Source organism: Oncorhynchus tshawytscha, unplaced genomic scaffold, assembly GCF_018296145.1.
Source record: "Oncorhynchus tshawytscha isolate Ot180627B unplaced genomic scaffold, Otsh_v2.0 Un_contig_2707_pilon_pilon, whole genome shotgun sequence".
In the NCBI taxonomy this organism is placed as follows: domain Eukaryota; kingdom Metazoa; phylum Chordata; class Actinopteri; order Salmoniformes; family Salmonidae; genus Oncorhynchus; species Oncorhynchus tshawytscha.
Genome location: NW_024609594.1, coordinates 145001 through 162500, shown reverse-complemented (window position 1 = coordinate 162500; position 17500 = coordinate 145001). Strand labels below are relative to the sequence as shown.

At 47.0% G+C, this 17500-nt stretch overlaps 1 pseudogene; it reads right to left on the bottom strand.

Moving 5' to 3' along the window:
• Nucleotides 1–17500, bottom strand: part of LOC112240741 — a 163639-nt pseudogene that overhangs the window by 78655 nt on the left and 67484 nt on the right.

The window sequence follows — 17500 nt, the reverse complement described above, 5'->3', positions numbered from 1 at the left end:
ACAACGATGGTGGAAATGGAAAAGAGGGACGAGGTCTGTTATCTCTGAATGTGACTCAAATGGCACCTGATTCTCTACACTGTGCACTATATTTTCCCATACACGGCTCATAGGGTTCTGGTCAAAAAGTAGTGCACTATTATAGGGAATACTAGTGCCATTTGGGAAACAGCCTGGTTCTGTGGCGGTCCTCCCAGACAATCGTCTCTTACCTCTTATAGGCGTGCCACCTGATTGGTCAATGAATGCAAATCAGATTAGAGAAGAAGAAGAAATGTTAGTAGGTGGGGAGGGGAGGAAGACAGAAGGAGAGGAAGAGAGGGGGAAGTGGTTGGCTTTGAGAGGAGAAGAATCACATTAGATACTCACAATTATCAGGTCAATAAAAGAGAGAGAGATGGAGAGACAGAGAGAGACAGACAGAGATAGACAGAGAGAGAGACAAAGCGAGAGAGAGAGAGAGAGAAAGAGAGAGATAGAGACAGAGAGAGCTACAAATATAGATTATTGCAAGTGCTCTGTGTAGTTGTTGTCCATAGGGGAGAATCCATAGGGTCTGGACTGGGTTGATGTCTGGACTGGGTTGATGTCTGGACTGGGTTGGTATCTGGACTGGGTTGATGTCTGGACTGGGTTGATGTCTGGACTGGGTTGATGTCTGGACTGGGTTGGTGTTTGTGTCTGGACTGGGTTGGTATCTGGACTGGGTTGGTGTCTGGACTGGGTTGGTGTCTGGACTGGGTTGGTGTCTGGACTGGGTTGGTTTCTGGACTGGGTTGGTATCTGGAATGGGTTGGTGTCTGGACTGGGTTGGTGTCTGGACTGGGTTGGTGTCTGGTATCTGGACTGGACTGGGTTGGTGTTGGTCTGGACTGGGTTGGTATCTGGACTGGGTTGATATCTGGACTGGGTTGGTGTCTGGACTGGGTTGATGTCTGGACTGGGTAGTGGTATCTGGACTGGGTTGATGTCTGGACTGGGTTGATATCTGGACTGGGTTGATGTCTGGACTGGGTTGATGTCTGGACTGGGTTGGTGTCTGGACTGGGTTGATGTCTGGACTGGGTTGGTGTCTGGACTGGGTTGATGTCTGGACTGGGTTGGTGTCTGGACTGGGTTGGTGTCTGGACTGGGTATCTGGACTGATGTCTGGACTGGGTTGGTGTTGGTATCTGGACTGGGTTGGTGTCTGGACTGGGTTGACTGGACTGGGTTTTCTGGACTGGGTTGGTGTCTGGACTGGGTTGGTGTCTGGACTGGTTCTGGACTGGTTCTGGACTGGGTTGGTATCTGACTGGGTTGGTATCTGGACTGTCTGGTTGGTGGATCTGGACTGGGTTGATGTCTGGACTGGGTTGGTATCTGGACTGGGTTGGTGTCTGGACTGGGTTGGTGTCTGGACTGGGTTGGTATCTGGACTGGGTTGGTGTCTGGACTGGGTTGGTATCTGGACTGGGTTGGTGTTGGTGTCTGGACTGGGTTGGTATCTGGACTGGGTTATATCTGGACTGGGTTGGTGTCTGGACTGGGTTGGTGTCTGGACTGGGTTGGTATCTGGACTGGTTTATCTGACTGGGAGGATCTGGACTGGGTTGGTGTCTGACTGGTGGAGGGACTGGGTTGGTATCTGGACTGGGTTGGTGAACTGACTATATTTAAATGGTGTGAATGGGTGAAGGACTGGGTTTTATCTGACTGGGTTGAATGTTGGTGTCTGGAGGGGATGGTATCTGGACTGTGTTGGTAGTCTGAATGAGTGATCTAGACTGGGTGGTGTTTAGTGTCTGGACTGGGTTGAGATATATGGGTTAAGTGAGTGGACTGGTGAAGTCTGATATATATTTAAGTGTCTGGACTGAGTGAAGGTGTTGGTGTCTGGACTGGGTTATATTTAGTGTCTGAATGGCGTCTGGACTGGTTTTATTTGAGACAGTCATCTACAGTGTGAGAGGAGTGAAGTGAAGGAGAAAACACTATATAGTGTTATGGGGGAGTGAGAGAGAGTGAATGAAGTGAAGGAGAGAGATATATTAAGTGAGTGAATGAGTGAAGGAGAGAGAGATATATTAAGTGAATGAATGAGTGAAGGAGAGAGATATATATTAAGTGAGTGAGTGAGTGAAGGAGAGAGATATATATTAAGTGAGTGAAGTGAGTGAAGGAGAGAGAGATATATTAAGTGAGTGAATGAGTGAAGGAGAGAGATATATATTAAGTGAGTGAGTGAGTGAAGGAGAGAGAGAGATATATATTAAGTGAGTGAGTGAGTGAAGGAGAGAGATATATATTAAGTGAGTGAATGAGTGAAGGAGAGAGATATATATTAAGTGAGTGAGTGAGTGAAGGAGAGAGATATATTTAAGTGAGTGAATGAGTGAAGGAGAGAGAGATATATTAAGTGAGTGAGTGAGTGAAGGAGAGAGATATATTAAGTGAGTGAATGAGTGAAGGAGAGAGAGATATATTTAAGTGAGTGAAGTGAGTGAAGGAGAGATATATATATATATTTAGTGAAATGAGTGAAGGAGATATATATATTAGTGAGTGAATGAGTGAGTGAAGGAGAGAGATATATATTAAGTGAGTGAGTGAGTGAAGGAGAGAGATATATATATTAAGTGAGTGAGTGAAGGAGAGAGATATATATTAAGTGAGTGAATGAGTGAAGGAGAGAGAGAGAGATATATATTAAGTGAGTGAGTGAAGGAGTGAAGGAGAGAGAGAGAGATATATATTAAGTGAGTGAGTGAAGGAGTGAAGGAGAGAGAGAGATATATATTAAGTGAGTGAGTGAAGGAGAGAGATATATTTAGTGAGTGAAGGAGAGAGAGAGATATATTAAGTGAGTGAGTGAGTGAAAGAGAGAGAGAGATATATATTAAGTGAGTGAGTGAGTGAGTGAAGGAGAGAGATATATTAAGTGAGTGAATGAGTGAAGGAGAGAGAGATATATTAAGTGAGAGAGTGAGTGAAGGAGAGAGATATATTAAGTGAGTGAGAGTGAAGGAGAGAGATATATTAAGTGAAAGAGTGAGTGAAGGAGAGAGATATATTAAGTGAGTGAACGAGTGAAGGAGAGAGAGATATATTAAGTTAGTGAGTGAAGGAGAGAGAGATATTAAGTGAGTGAGTGAGTGAACAAGTGAAGGAGAGAGAGATATATTAAGTTAGTGAGTGAGTGAAGTAGAGAGATATATTAAGTGAGTGAATGAGTGAAGGAGAGATATATTAAGTGAGTGAATGAGTGAAGGAGAGAGATATATTAAGTGAGTGAATGAGTGAAGGAGAGAGATATATATATTAAATGAGTGAATGAGTGAAGGGGTCAACAGGAGAAAGCATTTTAGTCCAATAGAAAGATGTAGGGTGGTCAGGTGTGTGTTCATACTGTGTGCGTGTGTGTGTATCTAAGTGTGTGTGACTACAGTGGTCGTTCTCCACAACGCATCAGCAATCAGTCAGTGTATGAATACGGTGAGCAGTGAGCGAGCAGCATTAGTGTTGGGTACAGACAGTGTTCTGATCCCAAATGACACCCTATTCCCTATCCAGTGCACTACTTTTGACCAGAGGGCCCTGATGTGTGTAGCACTACATAGGGAATAGGAAGCCGTGAGGGACCACAGTGTGAGACAAAGGTAACAGCAGACAGGTGAGGGGGGGGGTAGCGATATCTTTCAGAGGTTAAAGCACTTACCAAAGGACTCTGTTGTTTTAAGAGAGACACAGAGAGAAGAAGAAACAGCACAGACACAGCATTACAGTCCTTTTCATTAGAGACAGTTACACAACCTTGACTTAACCTTTCAACAACCTGCTGATTGGTCAAATAGAGCGTATGGAGCCGCTGACCAGATGAAACGGAAACTATGACTTGTATTGTTGTCCGATAGCTAAAACTCAAGGTCCAACAAGGACAAATAATGTCCAATAATCAGATAATGTAAACATGTATAACTTTAATATATTGATTTACATTTCTGGTTAGCAGACAGACAAAAGTTGAAAAGTGAATAACAGCGATGTTATAATAGTGAGATGTCTTGACAGCAGAGTAATATAACCCGTCCAGTCACAACAGGGGATAGAATTATAAGGGTTCTGAATAAGGAAGTGCCGGGGCTGAGCCAGAGGTAGACAGAGAAGCCAAGGGTCATAGTTCAAACAGAAGCCAGAGGGATTGTGGGTCCAGAGTTTGGCCCAAAGCAGAGGAGAGGGAGGGAGCAAAAAGCAGCTTTAAAAAGAAGTACAGGGAAATTCCAATTCTAATTCTCTTCATTGCGTTCCCATCAGGAAAATCTGGAAGTGGAGTTGGAATTTGGTTGACTTTTCTGAATTGACCGGGGAATTGAGCCCAACCAATTAGAGGGTGAGAGAGCTAACACTGGAGGTTGGAGTCTCACACTACTGTGCCTATTCCATACTGAGACCAAACACAGCGGTTATTCTAATTGGTGGAAGCATCGTTTTGTAAAGGTTAACGCAGCAGGATCTTCACTGTCAGAAGGTAGACGTTCTGCTATCGTCTAGGTGCAGAGAGGCCTTTTAACATTGTTGTTGTTCTGGCTGCAACAATGAGGCTCACAATGAGAGTCCAGCTCTACGGATGACCTTGTAGAGGTCACGAATCAATACCTTTTTTAATGTCTTTTTTGTCAACAAAGTCGGCAGACTGGACAAAGTTGAAGGAATCCAAGAAGAGTTGAGAAAATACAGCAGTCATCCAATCACAGCAGTGTTCTACCCTGGAGAGGGAGGTGGTTCAGACCAATCACAGCAGTGTTCTACCCTGGAGAGGGAGGTGGTTCAGACCAATCACAGCAGTGTTCTACCCTGGAGAGGGAGGTGGTTCAGACCAATCACAGCAGTGTTCTACCCTGGAGAGGGAGGTGGTTCAGACCAATCACAGCAGTGTTCTACCCTGGAGAGGGAGGTGGTTCAGACCAATCACAGCAGTGTTCTACCACAGCAGTGTTCTACCCTGAGAGGGAGGTGGTTCAGACCAATCACAGGAGAGGGAGGTGGTTCAGACCAATCACAGCAGTGTTCTACCCTGGAGAGGGAGGTGGTTCAGACCAATCACAGCAGTGTTCTACCCTGGAGAGGGAGGTGGTTCAGACCAATCACAGCAGTGTTCTACCCTGGAGAGGGAGGTGGTTCAGACCAATCACAGCAGTGTTCTACCCTGGAGAGGGAGGTGGTTCAGACCAATCACAGCAGTGTTCTACCCTGTTGGTTCAGACAATCACAGCAGTGTTCTACCCTGGAGAGGGAGGTGGTTCAGACCAATCACAGCAGTTTCTACAAGAGGGAGGTGGTTCAGACCAATCACAGCAAACATACCAATCACAGCAGTGTTCTACCCTGGATGGTTCAGATTTATCACAGCAGTATTTTTCCTGCAGTAAAGGGAGCTGGTCACTCCAAGTGTGTCTTATATCATTGCTTAGACCATGGCCTTGGGGTAAGCAGTTTGTTGTTAGATAAAGAGGTAAGTCTGTCACGATGGTGAGTGTGTCTGAAGACCCTCCAGGGTTTGGAGTAAAGCAGAGAGATTAGAGAGAGAGAAAAGCCTTGGAAAAGGAACAAAAGGACAGGAGATAGAACAACCAAAAACACAATAACTGACATCAACTCACAGGGAGAAAACAATAGAGAGGGAGGTGGTTCAGAGAGAGAGAGAGAGACAGAGGAGAGAGAGAGCAGGAGAGAGGGAGGTGGTTCAGACCAATCACAGCAGTGTTCTACCCTGGAGAGGGAGGTGGTTCAGACCAATCACAGCAGTGTTCTACCCTGAGAGAGAGGTGGTTCAGAGAGACAGCAGTGTTCTAGGAGAGGGAGGTGGTTCAGACCAATCACAGCAGTGTTCTACCCTGGAGAGGGAGGTGGTTCAGACCAATCACAGCAGTGTTCTACCCTGGAGAGGGAGGTGGTTCAGAGAGAGACAGAGTGTTCACAGAGAGGGATGGTTCAGACATACAGCAGTGTTCTATGGACAGAGTATCTGATTTTTAGTAAGGGAGGGAGAGCTGCTCAGTCACTGAGAGATATCATTGCTTAGACCATGGCCTTGGGGTAAGCAGTTTGTTGTTAGATAAAGAGGTAAGAGTCACGATGGTGAGTGTTCTGAAGACCCTCCAGGGTTTGGAGGAGAGAGTTCAGAGAGAGAGAGAGAGAGAAGCCTTGAGAAGGGAGAGACAAAAGGACAGGAGAGGAGAACAACCAGCAGTGTTCTAAACACAGGTGGTTCAGACATCAACTCACAGGAGAAAGACAATCAGAGACCCTGAGAGGGAGAGAGAGAGAGAGAGACCCCTGGAGAGAGAGACAGATCACAGAGAGAGAGAGAGAGAGAGAGAGGGAGAGAGAGAGACAGAGACCCTGAGAGAGGTGAGAGACAGAGAGGAGAGAGAGGTTCAGACCAGAGAGAGAGAGAGAGAGGTGGTTCAGACACAGAGAGAGAGAGAGAGACCAATCACAGCAGTGTACTCCTGAGAGGGAGGTGGTTCAGACCAATCACAGCAGAGACCTGGAGAGGGAGGTGGTTCAGACCAATCACAGCAGTGTTCTACCCTGGAGAGGGAGGTGGTTCAGACCAAGAGATTAGAGAGAGAGGTGGTTCAGAGAGACAGAGAGAGAGAGAGAGAGAGAGAGAGAGAGAGGAGGTAGAGAGAGAATCAGAGAGAGGAGATAGGGATTTCAGACAGAAGAGATAGGTTTCAGATAGGGAGAGAGATTTATTAGAGAGGAAAGCAGTAATAGAAGACTAGAGAAGAGAGAGATTAGAGAGGGGAGAGAGGAGAGAGATATTAGAGAGGAGAGAGAGGGGGAGAGTGTGATTAGAAAGAGAGAGAGAGAGAGACTAGAAAGAGAAAGACAGGGAACGGAGAGAGAAGAGAGAGAGAGAAGGACAAGAAAGAGACAGAGAGAAGAGAAAGAAAGAGAGAGAGAGGACTAGAAAGAGAAAGAGAGAGAGAGGAGGACTAGAGAGAGAGAGAGAGACAGAGAAGACTAGAAAGAGAGAGAGAGAGAGAAAGAGAGGGGGAGAGGAGAAGAGAGGTATTTCAATAAAAAGAACAGAACACCAAACAAAAGAGGAGAAATAGGGAAAGGAGAAGAACAAACAAAAATGAAAGCAGTGAATAGAAGACTAGAGAAAGAGAGGGGGAGAGAAGGACTAGAAAGAGAGGGGGAGAGAAGGATTAGAAAGAGAGGGGGAGAGAAGGACTAGAAAGAGAAAGAGAGGGGGAACGGAGGATTAGAAAGAGAGGGGGAGAGAAGGACTAGAAAGAGAAAGAGAGGGGGAACGGAGGATTAGAAAGAGAGGGGGAGAGGAGGACTAGAAAGAGAAAGACAGGGGGAGAGAGGAGGACTAGAAAGAGAGGGGGAGAGGAGGACTAGAAAGAGAAAGACAGGGGGAGCGGAGGACTAGAAAGAGAGGGGGGGAGAGGAGGACTAGAAAGAGAAAGACAGGGGGAGCGGAGGACTAGAAAGAGAAAGAGAGGGGGAACGGAGGATTAGAAAGAGGGGGGAGAGGACTAGAAAGAGAAAGAGGGGGAGAAGGACTAGAAAGAGAGGGGGAGAGGAGGACTAGAAAGAGAAAGACAGGGGGAGAGGACTAGGAAAGAGAAGAGAGACTAGGAGGGGGAGGGAGGACTAGAAAGAGAAAGACAGGGGGAGAGGAGGACTAGAAAGAGAAAGAGAGGGGGAACGGAGGATTAGAAAGAGAGGGGGAGAGGAGGACTAGAAAGAGAAAGAGGGGAGAGGGGGAGGGGATTAGAAAGGAGGACTAGAAAGAGAGAGGGGGGAGAAGGACTAGAAAGAGAAAGAAAGAGAAAGGGGGGGAACGGAGGATTAGAAAGAGAGGGGGAGAGGAGGACTAGAAAGAGAAAGACAGGGGGAGAGGAGAAAGGAAAGGGGGGGGAGAGGAGGACTAGAAAGAGAAAGACAGGGGGAGCGGAGGACTAGGAGGGGGGAGGAGGACTAGAAAGAGAAAGGGGGGACTAGAAAGAGGGGGAGGACTAGAAAGAGAAAGACAGGGGGGAGGGACTAGAAAGAGAAAGAGGGGGGAGAGGAGGACTAGAAAGAGAAAGAGAGGGGGAGAGGAGGACTAAAGAAAAGAGAGGGGGAGAGGAGGACTAGAAAGAGAAAGAGGGGGGAGAGGAGGACTAGAAAGAGAAAGACAGGGGGAGAGGAGGACTAGAAAGAGAAAGAGGGGGAGAGGAGGACTAGAAAGAGAAAGAGAGGGGACTAGAAAGAGGACTAGAAAGAGAAAGAGGGGGGGAGAGGAGGACTAGAAAGAGAAAGACAGGGGGGAGCGGAGGACTAGAAAGAGAGGGGGAGAGGAGGACTAGAAAGAGAAAGAAGGGAGGGGGGACTAGAAAGAGGAGGGACTAGAAAGAGAAAGAGGGGGGAGAGGAGGACTAGAAAGAGAAAGACAGGGGGAAAGAGAAAGACAGGGGGAGGGAGGACTAGAAAGAGAGGGGGAGAGGAGGACTAGAAAGAGAAAGACAGGGGGAGCGGAGGACTAGAAAGAGAGGGAGAGAAAGGACTAGAAAGAGAAAAAGAGAGGGGGGGAGAGGAGGACTAGAAAGAGGGGGAGCGGAGGGAGGGGGGAGAGGAGGACTAGAAAGAGAAAGACAGGGGGAGCGGAGGACTAGAAAGAGAAAGAGAGGGGGAGAGGAGGACTAGAAAGAGAAAGAGAGGGGGAGGGGGAGGAGGACTAGAAAGAGAAAGAGAGGGGGGGAGAGGAGGACTAGAAAGAGAAAGACAGGGGGAGCGGAGGACTAGAAAGAGAGGGGGGGAGAGGAGGACTAGAAAGAGAAAGAGAAAGAGAGGGAGAGGAGGACTAGAAAGAGAAAGAGAGGGGGAGAGGAGGACTAGAAAGAGAAAGAAAGGGGGAGAGGAGGACTAGAAAGAGAAAGAGAGGGGGAGAGGGGAGAGGACTAGAAAGAGAAAGACAGGGGGAGAGGAGGACTAGAAAGAGAAAGAGAGGAGAAAAGGACTAGAAAGAGAAAGAGGAATAGAAACTAGAGAAAGAGAGGGGGAGAGGAGGACTAGAAAGAGAAAGAGAGGGGGGAGAGAGGACTAGAAAGAGAAAGAGAGGGGGAGAGCGGAGGACTAGAAAGAGAGGGGGAGAGGAGGACTAGAAAGAGAAAGAGGGGGGAGAGGAGGACTAGAAAGAGAAAGAGGGGGGAGAGGAGGACTAGAAAGAGAAAGAGAGGGGGAGAGGGGGACTAGAAAGAGAAAGAGGGGGAAGAGAGGAGAAAGAGAAAGAGGGGGAGGGAGGACTAGAAAGAGAGGGGGGGAGAGGAGGACTAGAAAGAAAGAGAGGGGGAGGAGGACTAGGGGAGAGGGGGAGAGGAGGACTAGAAAGAGAAAGACAGGGGGAGCGGAGGACTAGAAAGAGAAAGGGGGGAGAGGAGGACTAGAAAGAGAAAGAGAGGGGGGACTAGAAAGGAGGGGGAGAGGAGGACTAGAAAGAACTAGAAAGAGGGGGGAGAGGAGGACTAGAAAGAGAAAGACAGGGGGAGCGGAGGACTAGAAAGAGAAAGAGGGGGGAGAGGAGGACTAGAAAGAGAAAGAGAGGGGGAGAGGAGGACTAGAAAGAGAAAGAGAGGGGGAGAGGAGGACTAGAAAGAGAAAGAGAGGGGGAGCGGAGGACTAGAAAGAGAAAGAGAGGGGGAGAGGAGGACTAGAAAGAGAAAGAGAGGGGGAGAGGAGGACTAGAAAGAGAAAGAGAGGGGGAGAGGAGGACTAGAAAGAGAAAGAGGACTAGAAAGAGAAAGGGGGGGAGAGGAGGACTAGAAAGAGAAAGAGAGGGGAGAGGAGGACTAGAAAGAGAAAGAGGGGAGGAGAGGAGAGAAAGACTAGAAAGAGAAAGAGAAAGGGGGAGAGGAGGACTAGAAAGAGAAAGAGAGGGGGAGAGGAGGACTAGAAAGAGAAAGAGAGGGGGAGAGGGGGAGGACTAGAAAGAGAAAGAGAGGGGAGAGGAGGACTAGAAAGAGAAAGGGGGGAGAGGAGGACTAGAAAGAGAAAGAGAGGGGGAGAGGACTAGGAGGACTAGAAAGAGAAAGAGAGGGGGAGAGGAGGACTAGAAAGAGAAAGAGAGGGGGGGGAGAGAGGACTAGAAAGAGAGGGGGGAGAGGAGGACTAGAAAGAGAAAGACAGGGGGAGTGGAGGACTAGAAAGAGAAAGAGAGGGGGAGAGGAGGACTAAAAGAAAAGAGAGGGGGAGAGGACTAGAAAGAGAGGGGGGAGAGGAGGACTAGAAAGAGAAAGACAGGGGGAGAGGAGAAAGACTAGAAAGAGAGGGGGAGAGAGGACTAGGGGGGGGAGCGGAGGACTAGAAAGAGAGGGGGAGCGGAGGACTAGGGGGGGGAGCGGAGGACTAGAAAGAGAAAGACAGGGGGAGCGGAGGACTAGAAAGAGAAAGAGAGGGGGAGAGGAGGACTAGAAAGAGAAAGAGAGGGGGAGAGGAGGACTAGAAAGAGAAAAAGAGGGGGAGCGGAGGATTAGAAAGAGGGGGGAGCAGAGGATTAGAAACACTCGTATTTTTCCCGCTAATCACTCCATACCTGAACGGAGCTGTTTGATTCGCCCGTTGTTATTGGTGGTGTTGACAGGGAGGAAGTCTTTAAACCAGGTGATTTCTGGGTCGGGGTTGCCGCTAGCAGCACACAGCATGGTGGCCGTTCTAGAGCGTTCCACCACCTTCAGCTGGGGACCCATGTCTATGGTGGGGAACCCTGCGGGGAGCTGATCCTCTGGAGGCGAGAGAGACAGAGAGAGAGAGAGAGAGAGAGAGAGAGAGAGACAGAGAGAGAGAGAGAGAGAGAGAGAGAGAGAGAGAGAGACAGAGAGACAGAGAGAGAGACACAGAGAGAGAGAGAGAGAGAGACACAGAGAGAAACACAGAGAGAGAGAGAGAGAGAAGACAGAGAGAGACACAGAGAGAGAGAGAGACAGAGAGAGACACAGAGAGAGACAGAGAGAGAGAGAGAGACAGAGAGAGAGAGAGAGAGAGAGAGAGAGAGAGAGAGAGAGAGAGAGAGAGAGAGAGAGAGACAGAGAGAGAGAGAGAGAGAGAGAGACAGAGAGAGAGACAGAGAGACAGAGAGACAGAGAGAGAGAGAGAGAGAGAGAAGACAGAGAGAGAGAGAGAGAGAGAGAGAGAGAGAGAGAGAGAGAGAGAGAGAGAGAGAGAGAGAGAGACAGAGAGACAGAGAGAGAGAGAGACAGAGAGAGAGACAGAGAGAGACACAGAGAGAGAGAGAGAGAGACACAGAGAGAGAGAGAGAGAGAGAGAGAGAGAGAGAGAGAGAGACACACAGAGAGAGACACACACAGAGAGAGAGAGAGAGACACAGAGAGAAACACAGAGAGAGACACAGAGTGACACAGAGAGATTAATCCGAGATTTGATTCAACTGGGATAGAATCAGAGTAGTGAAGTAAACTGCCAGTGATTCAGTGAGGTATGACTCTCTCTCTGATTCATGAATAAACTGCCCTCATGTTCCAGTGATTCAGTGAGTCATGACTCTCTCTCTGATTCATTAATAAATAAAGAATAAAGAGAACAATAAATAGTAGTATAGTGTGTTGCAGTGCCACCCCAGGTCAGTATAGTATAGTATAGTATAGTACAGTATAACATAGTATAGCATAGCATAGTATAGTATAGTATAGTATAGCATAGCATAGTATAGTATAACATACCGTAGTATAGAATAGTATAGTACAGCATAGAATAGTATAACATGGTATAGCATAGCATAGTATACCATAGAATAGTATAACATAGTATAGTATAGTATAGCATGGCATAGTATAGTATAATACAGTAGTATAGAACAGTGGAGTATAGCATGGGGTGATGTAGCGCAGTATAGTATAGTGGAGTATAATGCAGTATAGTGAGGTATGGCATAGTGTAGTATAGTGTAGTACAGTGTAGTATAGTGTAGTACAGGGTAGTATAGTGTAGTATAGCGAGGTACAGTATAGCGTAGTATAGTGTAGTGTAGTGTGGTGCGGTATAGTGTAGTATAGTGCAGTTTAGTGCAGTATAGTGTAGTATAGTGTGGTATAGTGTAGTATAGTGTGGTATAGTGTAGTATGGTGTGGTGTGGTATAGGGTAGTATAGTGTAGTATAGTGTAGTATAGTGTGGTATAGTGTAGTTTAGTGCGGTATAATGTAGAATAGTGTAGCGCGGTATAGTGTAGTATATTGTAGTATAGTGTAGTATAGTGCAGTATACTGTGGTATGGTATAGAGTGGTATAGTGTAGTATAGTGTAGTATAGTGCAGTATAGTGTGGTACGGTTAGTTTAGTATAGTGTAGTATGGTATGGTATAGTGTAGTATGGTATGGTATAGTGTAGAATGGTGCAGTATAGTGTAGTACAGTGTAGTATAGTATATAGTGTAGTATGGTATAGTGTAGTGTAGTATAGTGTAGTATGGTGTAGTATAGTGTAGTATCGTGTAGTATAGTATGGTGTAGTGTGGTGTAGTATAGCGGGGTATGGTGGAATATAGTGCAGTATAGTGTGGTACGGGATAGTGTAGTATAGTTTAGTATAGTGTAGTATGGTATAGTGTAGTACAGTATAGTATAGGGTAGTATAGTGTAGTATAGTGTGGTATAGTATGGTATAGTGTAGTATAGTGTGGTATGGTGTAGTATAGTATGGTATAGTGTAGTATAGTATGGTACAGTGTATTATAGTGTAGTTCGGTGTAGTATAGTGTAGTATAGCGCAGTATAGCGTGGTGTGGTATAGTGTAGTATGGTGTAGCATAGTGTGGTGTGGTATAGTGTAGTGTAGTATAGTATGGTATGGTATAGTGTAGTATAGTGTGGTATAGTATGGTATAGTGTGGTATAGTGTAGTATAGTATGGTATGGTATAGTGTAGTATAGTGTAGTATAGTATGGTATAGTGTAGTATAGTGTAGTATAGTATGGTATAGCGTGTTGCTGTGCTTCCCCAGGTAGATTAAACAGACATCATAACCATTATAATTCTGCTCACTATAAGGCTTTCCAGTACTTATAGTACAGTACTTATAGCATGAGACTGAAGAGAGGAGAACTGCTGTTCAAAGACTCTCTCCGTCTCTCTCGTTCTCTCCCTCTTTTTCTCTCTCCGTCTCTCTCTCTCCCTCTCTTTCTCTCTCCACGTCTCTCTCTCCCTCTCTTTCTCTCTCCATCTCTCTCTCCGTCTCTCTTTCTCCCTCTCTTTCTCCCTCCACATCTCTCTCTCTCTCTCTCTCTCTCTCTCTCTCTCTCTCTCTCTCCCCGTCTCTCTGTCAATTAAATTAAACTAAATTAAATGTGCTTTATTGGCATGACGTAACAATGTACATATTGCCAAAGCTTATTTTGGATATTTACAATATGAAAAAAAATGAGAATCAAAATTGTCAACGGGACAACAGTAACAATAACCAAGGGTCAAAATAACCAGACATTGAACAATAACAATAAGCATACAGTAGAGGACATGTGCAGGTTGATTGGTCTGTCAGACTCTGTCCCTCCTCTTATGGCAGGCAGCAATGTTTTATATTTTTGACATGTTGTCAGGAAATGCAGCTCTGTCTCAGGTTCTGCTGTGGTACAGTGGTTGCACAGCCTTTCCTCTACAGGGAGCCAGGTTCTGCTGTGGTGCAGTGGTTGCACAGCCTTTCCTCTACAGGGAGCCAGGTTCTGCTGTGGTGCAGTGGTTGTACAGCCTTTCCTCTACAGGGAGCCAGGTTCTGCTGTGGTGCAGTGGTTGTACAGCCTTTCCTCTACAGGGAGCCAGGTTCTGCTGTGGTGCAGTGGTTGTACAGCCTTTCCTCTACAGGGAGCCAGGTTCTGCTGTGGTGCAGTGGTTGCACAGCCTTTCCTCTACAGGGAGCCAGGTTCTGCTGTGGTGCAGTGGTTGCACAGCCTTTCCTCTACAGGGAGCCAGGTTCTGCTGTGGTGCAGTGGTTGCACAGCCTTTCCTCTACAGGGAGCCAGGTTTTTCTGTGTCTACCCTTCTCAATGGCAAGGCTGTGCTCACTGAGCCTGTACTTTGTCAAGGTTTTTCTAAGGTTTTGATCAGTAACCATGGTCAAATATTTAGCCACAGTGTACTGTTGATTTAGGGCCAGATAGCACTGCATTTGGCTTTGTGTTTGTTCTTGTGTTTCCCAATAAGCAATGTAGTCTTGTTTTGACTGTGTTGTAATTTGGTTTATTCTGATTAATTGGATGTTCTGGTCCTGAGGCTTCAGTGTGTTAGTAGAACAGGTTTGTGAACTCAGCCCCAGGACCAGCTGGATGAGGGGACTGAGGCTTCAGTGTGTTAGTAGAACAGGTTTGTGAACTCAGCCCCAGGACCAGCTGGATGAGGGGACTGAGGCTTCCGTGTGTTAGTAGAACAGGTTTGTGAACTCAGCCCCAGGACCAGCTGGATGAGGGGACTGAGGCTTCAGTGTGTTAGTAGAACAGGTTTGTGAACTCAGCCCCAGGACCAGCTGGATGAGGGGACTGAGGCTTCAGTGTGTTAGTAGAACAGGTTTGTGAACTCAGCCCCAGGACCAGCTGGATGAGGGGACTGAGGCTTCAGTGTGTTAGTAGAACAGGTTTGTGAACTCAGCCCCAGGACCAGCTGGATGAGGGGACTGAGGCTTCCGTGTGTTAGGAGAACAGGTTTGTGAACTCAGCCCCAGGACCAGCTGGATGAGGGGACTGAGGCTTCAGTGTGTTAGTAGAACAGGTTTGTGAACTCAGCCCCAGGACCAGCTGGATGAGGGGACTGAGGCTTCAGTGTGTTAGTAGAACAGGTTTGTGAACTCAGCCCCAGGACCAGCTGGATGAGGGGACTGAGGCTTCAGTGTGTTAGTAGAACAGGTTTGTGAACTCAGCCCCAGGACCAGCTGGATGAGGGGACTGAGGCTTCAGTGTGTTAGTAGAACAGGTTTGTGAACTCAGCCCCAGGACCAACTGGATGAGGGGACTGAGGCTTCCGTGTGTTAGTAGAACAGGTTTGTGAACTCAGCCCCAGGACCAGCTGGATGAGGGGACTGAGGCTTCAGTGTGTTAGTAGAACAGGTTTGTGAACTCAGCCCCAGGACCAACTGGATGAGGGGACTGAGGCTTCCGTGTGTTAGTACAACAGGTTTGTGAACTCAGCCCCAGGACCAGCTGGATGAGGGGACTCTTTTCTTTGCTCAGCTCTTGGCATTGCAGGTCTTGGTAATGATATGAGAGGGGGTCACTGTATTATAGTGTCACTGCTGGGTCACTGCTGCTCCAGTTTCAACTGTTCTGCCTTATTATTATTCGACCATGCTGGTCATTTATGAACATTTGAACATCTTGGCCATGTTCTGTTATAATCTCCACCCGGCACAGCCAGAAGAGGACTGGCCACCCCACATAGCCTGGTTCCTCTCTAGGTTTCTTCCTAGGTTTTGGCCTTTCTAGGGAGTTTTTCCTAGCCACCGTGCTTCTACACCTGCATTGCTTGCTGTTTGGGGTTTTAGGCTGGGTTTCTGTACAGCACTTTGAGATATCAGCTGATGTACGAAGGGCTATATAAATACATTTGATTTGATTTGATTTGATTATAGATGTTTCCAAAACATAATTGCTTTTTTATTTCGTTTTTATTATTAGTGGATATTGGCCTAATTCTGCCCTGCGTGCATTGTTTGTAGTTTCCTCTGGACATGTAGGAGAATCTTACAGAACTCTGCATGCAGGGTTTCAATGGGGTGTTTGTCCCATTTGATGAAATCTTGTTTTGCAAGTGGACCCCACACCTCGCTGCCATAAAGTGCAATTGGTTCAATGACATATTCAATTACTTTTAGCAAAATTTTAATAGGTATTTCAATTTGAATGGGCTTTTTAATGGGGTAGAATGCCCTGCGTGCTTTCTCTCTCAGCTCATTCACTGCCTCATTAAGGTGTTCAGCTTATTATTAAACCTCACTAATTGTAGTGTCTGCAGGACTCTATATATTTTGTACCAATTGAAAACTTTGGTCTAATTCCCTGAGATCTGGATCTTCTCTGGAAAATCATAATTTTTGTCTTTTTGGGGTTTGCTGCCAGGGCCCAGGTCTGGCAGTACTGCTCTAGCAGGTCCAGGCTCTGCTGTAGGCCATGTGCTGTGGGGGTTTACTGCCAGGGCCCAGGTCTGGTAGTACTGCTCTAGCAGGTCCAGGCTCTGCTGTAGGCCATGTGCTGTGGGGGTTTACTGCCAGGGCCCAGGTCTGGTAGTACTGCTCTAGCAGGTCCAGGCTCTGCTGTAGGCCATGTGCTGTGGGGGTTTACTGCCAGGGCCCAGGTCTGGTAGTACTGCTCTAGCAGGTCCAGGCTCTGCTGTAGGCCATGTGCTGTGGGGGTTTACTGCCAGGGCCCAGGTCTGGTAGTACTGCTCTAGCAGGTCCAGGCTCTGCTATAGGCCATGTGCTGTGGGGGTTTACTGCCAGGGCCCAGGTCTGGCAGTACTGCTCTAGCAGGTCCAGGCTCTGCTGTAGGCCATGTGCTGTGGGGGTTTACTGCCAGGGCCTAGGTCTGGTAGTACTGCTCTAGCAGGTCCAGGCTCTGCTGTAGGCCATGTGCTGTGGGGGTTTACTGCCAGGGCCCAGGTCTGGTAGTACTGCTCTAGCAGGTCCAGGCTCTGCTGTAGGCCATGTGCTGTGGGGGTTTACTGCCAGGGCCCAGGTCTGGCAGTACTGCTCTAGCAGGTCCAGGCTCTGCTGTAGGCCATGTGATGTGGGGGTTTACTGTCAGGGCCCAGGTCTGGCAGTACTGCTCTAGCAGGTCCAGGCTCTGCTGTAGGCCATGTGCTGTGGGTGACAGCAGGCATAGGTCATCTGTGAAGAGTAGGCATTTAACTTCCTTCTGAAGTGTGGAGACCAACACCAGGGGCTGAGGATTTTTCTAGAGTAGTGGCCAATTCGTTGATGTAAATATTGAAGAGTGCAGGGCTCAGATTGCAACCCTGGCGAAGGCCCCGCCTCTGGTTAAAAAATTATGTTATTTTCCTGCCCATTTTAATGCTGCACCTATTGCCAGTATACATTGATTTAATTATGTCCTATGTTTTACCCACTACACCACTTTCAATAACTTTGTAGAACAGTCTTGTATGCCAAATAGAATCAAATGCTTTTTGGAAGTCGATAAAGCAAGTGTATATTTTGGTATTATTTTGGTGGGCATGTTTATCTATCAGGATGTGTAAGGGTGTAAATATGATCAGTCGTGCGATGTTTTGGTATAAATCCAATTAGGCTTTTACTCAAGAAATTGGGCTTATTAAGGAAGTTTAGAACTCTTACATTTATAATACCAGAGAAAACCTTCCCCAGGTTACTGTTCACACAAATGCCTCTGTAATTGTTAGGGTCAAATTTGTCTCCGTTCTTAAAGATTTGGGGTTATGAATCCTTCTTCCAGATGTCAGGATCAAATTAAACAGTTTTAATATAGCCAATTGAAATGTT